Raw genomic sequence first — 7559 nt, 5'->3', positions numbered from 1 at the left:
CATACTACCCAAAGCAATATATAATTTCAACGCACTCCCTATTAAAGCTCCACTGTCATATTTTAAAGATCTTGAAAAAAACATTACTTCATTTTATATGGAATCAGAAAAAACCTCAAATAGCTAAGACATTACTCAGAAATAAAAACAAAACAGGAGGAATCACACTACCAGACCTCAGACTTTACTACAAATCGATATTGATCAAAACAGCATGGTATTGGCACAAAAACAGAGAAGTAGATATCTGGAACAGAATAGAGAACCAAGAGATGAATCCAGATACTTACCCCTATTTGATTTTTGACAAGCCAATTAAAAACATTCAGTGGGGAAAAGATTCCCTATTTAACAAATGGTGCTGGGTGAACTGGCTGGCAACCTGCAGAAGACTGAAATTAGACCCACACCTTTCACCATTAACTAAGATAGATTCTCATTGGATTAAAGATTTAAACTTAAAACATGAAACTATAAAAATACTAGAGGAGAATGCAGGGAAAACCCTTGAAGAAATTGGTCTAGGTGAGTATTTCATGAGGAGAACCCCCCGGGCAATTGAAGCAGCTTCAAAAATACACTACTGGGACTTGATCAAACTAAAAAGCTTCCGCACAGCCAAGAACACAGTAAGCAAAGCAAGCAGACAGCCCTCAGAATGGGAGAAGATATTTGCAGGGTATATCTCTGACAAAGGTTTAATAACCAGAATCCACAGAGAACTCAAACGCATCAGCAAGAAAAAAACAAGGGATCCCATCGCAGGCTGGACAAGGGATTTGAAGAGAAACTTCTCTGAAGAAGACAGGCGCACGGCCTTCAGACATATGAAAAAATGCTCCTCATCTTTAATCATTAGAGAAATGCAAATCAAAACTACTTTGAGATATCATCTAACTCCAATAAGACTAGCCTATATCACAAAATCTCAAGACCAGAGATGTTGGCGTGGATGCGGAGAAAAGGGAACACTTCTGCACTGCTGGTGGGAATGCAAATTAATACATTCCTTTTGGAAAGATATATGGAGAACACTCAGAGATCTAAAAATAGATCTGCCATTCAATCCTGTAATTCCTCTGCTGGGCATATACCCAGAAAACCAAAAATCACAACGTAACAAAGATATTTGTACCAGAATGTTTCCTGCAGCCCTATTCATAATTGCTAAGTCATGGAAAAAGCCCAAGTGCCCATCGATCCACGAATGGATTAATAAATTGTGGTATATGTATACCATGGAATACTATGCAGCCTTAAAGAAAGATGGAGACTTTACCTCTTTCATGTTTACATGGATGGATCTGGAACATATTCTTCTTAGTAAAGTATCTCAAGAATGGAAGAAAAAGTACCCAATGTACTCAGCCCTACTATGAAACTAATTTGGGGCTCTCACATGAAAGCTATAACCCAGTTACAACTTAACAATAGGGGGAAGTGGGAAAGCGGGGGTGGGTAGAGGGAGGGGGATCGGTGGGATCACACCTGTGGTGCATCTTACAGGGGTATTTGCGAAACTTGGTAAATGTAGAATTTAAAGGTTTTGGCACAGTAACTGAGATAACGCCGGAAAGGCTATGTTAACCACTGTGATAAAAATGTGTCAAATGGTCTATGAAGCGAGTGTATGATGCCCCATGATCATATCAATGTATACAGTTATGATTTAATAAAATAAATAAATAAATAAATAAAAGAATTCTGGTGTGAAGCCATCTGGACCAGGGCATTTTTTGGTTGGAAGCTTTTTTATTGTTTCTTTGATCTCAGTGCTTGAAATTGGTCTGTTCAGGAGCTCTATTTCTTCCTGGCTAAGTCTAGGGAGAGGGTGTGATTCCAAATATTGATCCATTTCCTTCACATTGTCAAATTTCTGGGCATGGAGTTTCTGGTAGTATTCAGAGAAGATCTCTTGTATCTCTGTGGGATCAGTTGTTATTTCCCCTTTATCATTTCTGATTGAGGTTACTAGAGATTTTACTTTCCTAATTCTCGTTATTCTGGCCAATGGTTTATCTATTTCATTTATTTTTTCAAAAAACCAACTCCTTGTTTCATTAATTTTCTGAATGATTCTTTTATTTTCAATTTTATTGATCTCTGATTTGATTTTGGATATTTCTTTTCTTCTACTGAGTTTAGGCTTAGATTGTTCTTCTTTTTCCAATTCCATAAGATGGCTTGTGAGATTGGTGATGTGCTCTCTTTCTGTTTTTCGAATGTAGGCATCTAAAGCGATGAATTTTCCTCTCAAAACTGCTTTTGCAGTATCCCACAGGTTTTGGTAGCTTGTGTCTTCATTGTTGTTATGCTCAAGGAAGTTAATGATTTCCTGTTTTATTTCTTCCTGCACCCATCTGTTATTCAACAGAAGATTGTTTAATTTCCATGCCTTTGTGTGGGTTCGAGTATTTTTGTTTGAGTTGAGTTCCACCTTTAGTGCTTTATGATCTGAGAAGATATAAGGTAAAACTTCAATTCTTTTGATTCTGTTCATATTTGTTTTGTGTCCCAGGATATGATCAATTTTGGAGAATGTTCCATGGGGTGATGAGAAGAATGTATATTCTTTATCTCTGGGATGGAGAGTTCTATATGCGTCTATCAAGCACAGTTGTTCTAGGGTCTCATTTAAATCTCTTATATCTTAGTTTAATTTCTGTTTAGAGGATCTGTCCAGCTCTGTAAGAGGAGGGTTAAAGTCCCCTGTTATGATGGTATTATAAGATATCATATTGCTCAGACTGAGTAAGGTCTGTTTCAAGAATCTGGGAGCATTTTAATTGTGTGCATAAATATTTAGAATTGAAACATCTTCTGGTTGTATGTTTCCCTTGACCAATATAAAGTGACCATCTTTGTCTTTTTTGACTTTAGTTGCTTTAAATCCACATGAATCTGAAAATAAGATTGCAACTCCTCTTTTCTTCTGAATGCCATTTGCCTGAAAAATTGTCTTCCAACCCTTGACTCAGAGCTTTAATTTGTCTTTTAAAGCCAAGTGTGTTTCTTGCAGACAGCAAATGGATAGCTTGTGTTTTTTAATCTAGTCAGCCAATCTATGTCTCTTCAGTGGGGAATTCAAGTCATTAACATTTAGTGAGATAATTGATGAGTGTGGCAGTATTCTATTCATCTTATTTGGTGAGAGTCCATTGCTTAGTTTTATCTTTTGCATCAGTGTGGAGGTTAGGTTCTGTCCTTTAATTTCTGAGTTCTTACTTTGCTGCTGATCCATTGTGGTGGTCAGTGTGCAGAACAGGTTGAAGTATTTCCTGTAGAGCTGGTCTTGTGGCGAATTTCCTCAATGTTTGTATATCTGTAAATGATTTGATTTCTCCATCAATTTTTAAGCTTAGCTTAGCAGGGTACAGAATTCTGGGCTGGAAATTGTACTGTGTAAGTAGATTAAAGGTGGATGACCATTGTCTTCTTGCCTGGAAAGTTTCATTAGAGAAGTCTGCAGTCACTCTGATGGATTTGCCCCTGTAGGTCAACTGGCGCTTACTCCTGGCAGCTTGCAGAATCTTTTCTTTTGTCTTGACTTTGGACAGGTTCATCACAATGTGTCTTGGAGAAGCTCGGTTAGAGTTAGGCAACCTGGGGTCCGATAGCCCTCTGAAAGCAGTCTGTCAGAATCTTTGGTGATATTTGGGAAATTTTCTTTTGTAATATTCTCTAGTATGGCTTCCATTCCTCTGGGGCATTCTTCTTCCCCTTCTGGAATTCCTATAACTCGTATGTTGGAACGCTTCATAAAGTCCCATAATTCTGACAGTGAACGTTCTGCTTTCTCTCTCTTCTTTTCTGCCTCTTTTACTGTCTGAGTTATCTCAAGAACTTTGTCTTCTACCTCTGAAATTCTTTCTTCTGCATGGTCTAACCTGTTGCTGATACTTTCCATTGCATCTTTAAGTTCCCTAATTGACTGTTTCAGTTCCTTGTGCTCTGGTATATCCTTTTAATATTCTTCATATCATTCATCTCTTATTTGATTTTGTTTTTGGATTTCCTTTCAGCTATTTTCCACTTTATTAGCAGTTTCCTTCATTGTTTCCATCATTTCTTTCATTGTTTTCATCATGTGTATTCTAAATTCCATTTCTGTCATTCCTAACATTTCTTTATAGGTGGAATCCTCTGCAGTAGCTACATCATGGTCCCTTGGTGGGGTTGTTCTGGACTGGTTCTTCATTTTGCCTGGAGTTTCCTGCTGATTCTTCCTCAGGAGTGATTTCTTTTATCTGTTTCCTTCCCCTAATTTTCCTTTCACTTCCTCTTGCTCTTGAAGTTCTCGTGCCTTGGACTAAGGGTTAGATGAGTCCTTCTGGTACAGGACCAGAAGGGTGAGAAGGTTGAAGAGCATGAAAGGGATGAAAGAAAGGAAGACCGAGTGAAAGGAAAAAAAAAATAGAGAAAGGAGAGGGTGTGGGTAAAAGGAATATTGATAAAAAGAAGAGAGGCACAGAAAGAGGGAGACAGAGCAATATAGGTGTACAGTAGAGTACTTTGACACAATCTTTAAAAAAAAACCACCTTCTAGGGGTGCCCAGTTGAGTGGTTCCCTTGAGGTCAGCAGCTCTTTGCTAACCTGATCAGACACAGTACCCCACCTCCACCAAGTAGAGAGGAAAGACAAAAATGCTACAAATCAAACCAAAACAAGCAAACAGAAAACTTTACGGGATAAAATTGGATGAAAAAACAAATAATAGCGATAGAAACAGTAGCAAAAATGAAGTTCTAGTTATTGAAAAAGGCAGCAATGGGAAATCATAATTGAGCTAGAAAAATTGAGTAAGAAAACGATCTGTATGGAAAAGGTTGAAATTAAAAAACAAAACAACATCAACAACATCAAAATAAACAAAAAAACAACCAAACCAAAAAAAAAAAAAATACAACCAAAAACAAAGCAGTATGTGTATGTTGTTGAATATTGTCTGGGCAACACGTGGTCTTCTGAGGTATGAGATGTTAATCACATTCTGATACTACTGGAGGCTGCTGATTTCTCAAACCCCAGCAGATAGACACCCTAAATCTCTCTTCAGCCCACTTAAAAGGCACTTTGGACTTGTAAACTTGCTGAGCAGAAGGTTTCCCAGGAAAGTGCTTGTTGCTGGAATCACTGCTGAAGTGGCTATCCACTTACCCAGTGTGCCAAAACCGGTCTCACTCTGCCCCTGAGAGTTATGGCTGCAAGGTGACTCAGACCCCACCCTTAGGCTACTCAGTCACTAGGTTACCAGCTCCCATCCGGATTCTAGCTCTGCGACCCTGAGGGCAGAGCTTGCTGCAGCAGATCACTCACAATGGCTCCCTGTGGCCCACAGTCAAACACTATTAGCTCCTTCTGGCTCAGCAGCTCAGACTGGGGCCCTAGACAATGGCCAAAGTTCTCCGCACTCCAGCTCAGGCTCTCCCCAAGGCAGTTCAACTGAGTGCCAAGTCCAAAGACACCAAAACAGTTCACAGGTAAGGACTTTCCGGTTTGCAGTCTCGCTGCTACTGAACTTACAGTTGTGGGCAGGTTTAGACCGATTGCACACATGCGACCACTTGCCAGTTTTCCACTGTTTTAGTCCTCCTCTTGGGGTCCCGAAGTCTCTTGCTGACTCCCTGTATCCTCACAGGGGTGATGATAGGCAGATCCCACCAGCCAGAGATGCCTGGAGTCCTATCTCCCCAGACTCATGGTGCCCAGCTGCAAGGAAGCTGTTACTCAGCCGCCATCTTGCTCTCCTCCCTGGAAAAAAATCCTTTTATCATAAAGACACTTGTACTAGATTGTTTATTGCAGCTCAATTTATAATCGCCAAAATGTGGAAACAGCCTAAATGCCCACCGACTCGGGAATGGATTAACAAGCTGTGGTATATGTATACCATGGAATACTATTCAGCTATTTAAAAAATGGAGACTTTACATCCTTCATATTAACCTGGATGGAAGTGGAAGACATTATTCTTAGTAAAGCATCACAAGAATGGAGAAGCATGAATCCTATGTGCTCAATTTTGATATGAGGACAATTAATGACAATTAAGGTCATGGGGGGAGGAAAAGCAGAGAGAGGGAAGGAGGGAGAGGGGTGGGGCCTTGCTGTGTGCCACACCTTCTGGGGGCAAGACGTGATTGCAAGAGGGACTTTACCTACCAAATGCAATCAGTGTAACCTGGCTTATTGTACCCTCAATGAATCCCCAACAATAAAAAAAAAAAAATGGAAAAAAAAAATCTCTAAAGGAGGGGCTGAGATGCAGGAAGAAATGGTGAGCAAATGACTTCTTTAAAGTTTAGAAAAATCTAAGGCCCAGGCAGCCAAAGAGTATGGTTAGCAAGATGAACAAAGATGTGCAGATTAGAGCAGCAATTAACCAAAAGTTGATAGAAACTGGAGAAAGGGAATGCCTCAAAGGGTTGCTGAGAGCTAAATTAATTGAATGTGGCTGGAAGGATCAATTGAAGGCACACTGTAAAGAGGTAATTAAAAATAAAGGACTAGAACATGTTACTGTTGATGACTTGGTGGCTGAAATCACTCCAAAAGGCAGTGAGCCCTGGTACCTGACAGTGTAAAGAAGGAGCTCCTACAAATAATAAGAACATTCCTTGCTCAGCATGCCAGCCTTTAAGATTGAATGAGATTGTGTTATTCTGTGATTTTATTTCTGAAAGTGAAACTTGCCATAAATTAGACATCAGCTTCCCAGAAAAAGAATCCTTTTTTGTATGATGGTATACAGTTTTCAGTAATGATATACATTGTATTGATTTTTCCCTAAATGTGTTATCTTAATAAATATCTCATGAATAAAAAAAAGAAAGAAAGAAAAATCTAAGGAAACATTTGTTTTTTGAATCAATAGCAATGTCTGATTTGTAAAGATAAGAAAAAAGGTAGAATAAAATACTAGATTAAAATAATGTGTAACTTGGGAGAAAGTGATCAGTACAGAAGTGTTCAAAAGGGGGCTGAAATATTAACTTGAAGTGTTGGTGAGAAAGTATAATCAGCCTTTTATGTCCACAGGCTGTGAATGTACTTTAGCCTGTGATGGTTGTATCTGTATTAAACTCCGACAGACTTTCTTGTCATTATTCCCTAAACAATACAGCATAACAACTACGTGCATATGCCTTGTTAGTTAGGTATTATACGTATTCTAGAGATGACTTAAAGAGCATGGGAGAATGTGGAAGAGTTATTTGCAAATACTATACCACGTTATATCTGCAGATTTGGGCATCCAAAGGGGTTCCTGGTACCAATTTCCCCAGATGCCAAGGAATGGCTCTATGCATAGTAAGATTTCAAGCATGAAAACAGAATGTAATCATTTCCAACCAGCAGACAGGGAGATAATGAATTAAATGAACAAAACATTTTTTTCATCAAAATGCAAAAGGCCAGAGAGAAGAAAGAAAAGCATAGAAAGATCTAGACAAATAGAAAGCATGAAGTAAGTTTATAAAAGCAAATTTAAATACATCTTTAATCATAATAAAAGTGGACTAAATTGCCTAATTAAAAAAAGACAGGCAAAATCCAG

At 38.7% G+C, this 7559-nt stretch overlaps 1 pseudogene; it reads left to right on the top strand.

Moving 5' to 3' along the window:
• Nucleotides 1-6336: 6336 nt before the first annotated feature.
• Nucleotides 6337-6713, top strand: LOC128566326 (transcription and mRNA export factor ENY2-like; annotated as a pseudogene).
• Nucleotides 6714-7559: the final 846 nt, after the last annotated feature.

Source organism: Nycticebus coucang, chromosome 15 (genome assembly GCF_027406575.1).
Source record: "Nycticebus coucang isolate mNycCou1 chromosome 15, mNycCou1.pri, whole genome shotgun sequence".
NCBI classification, from domain to species: Eukaryota; Metazoa; Chordata; class Mammalia; order Primates; family Lorisidae; genus Nycticebus; species Nycticebus coucang.
This window is presented reverse-complemented; position numbering and strand designations above follow the sequence as displayed.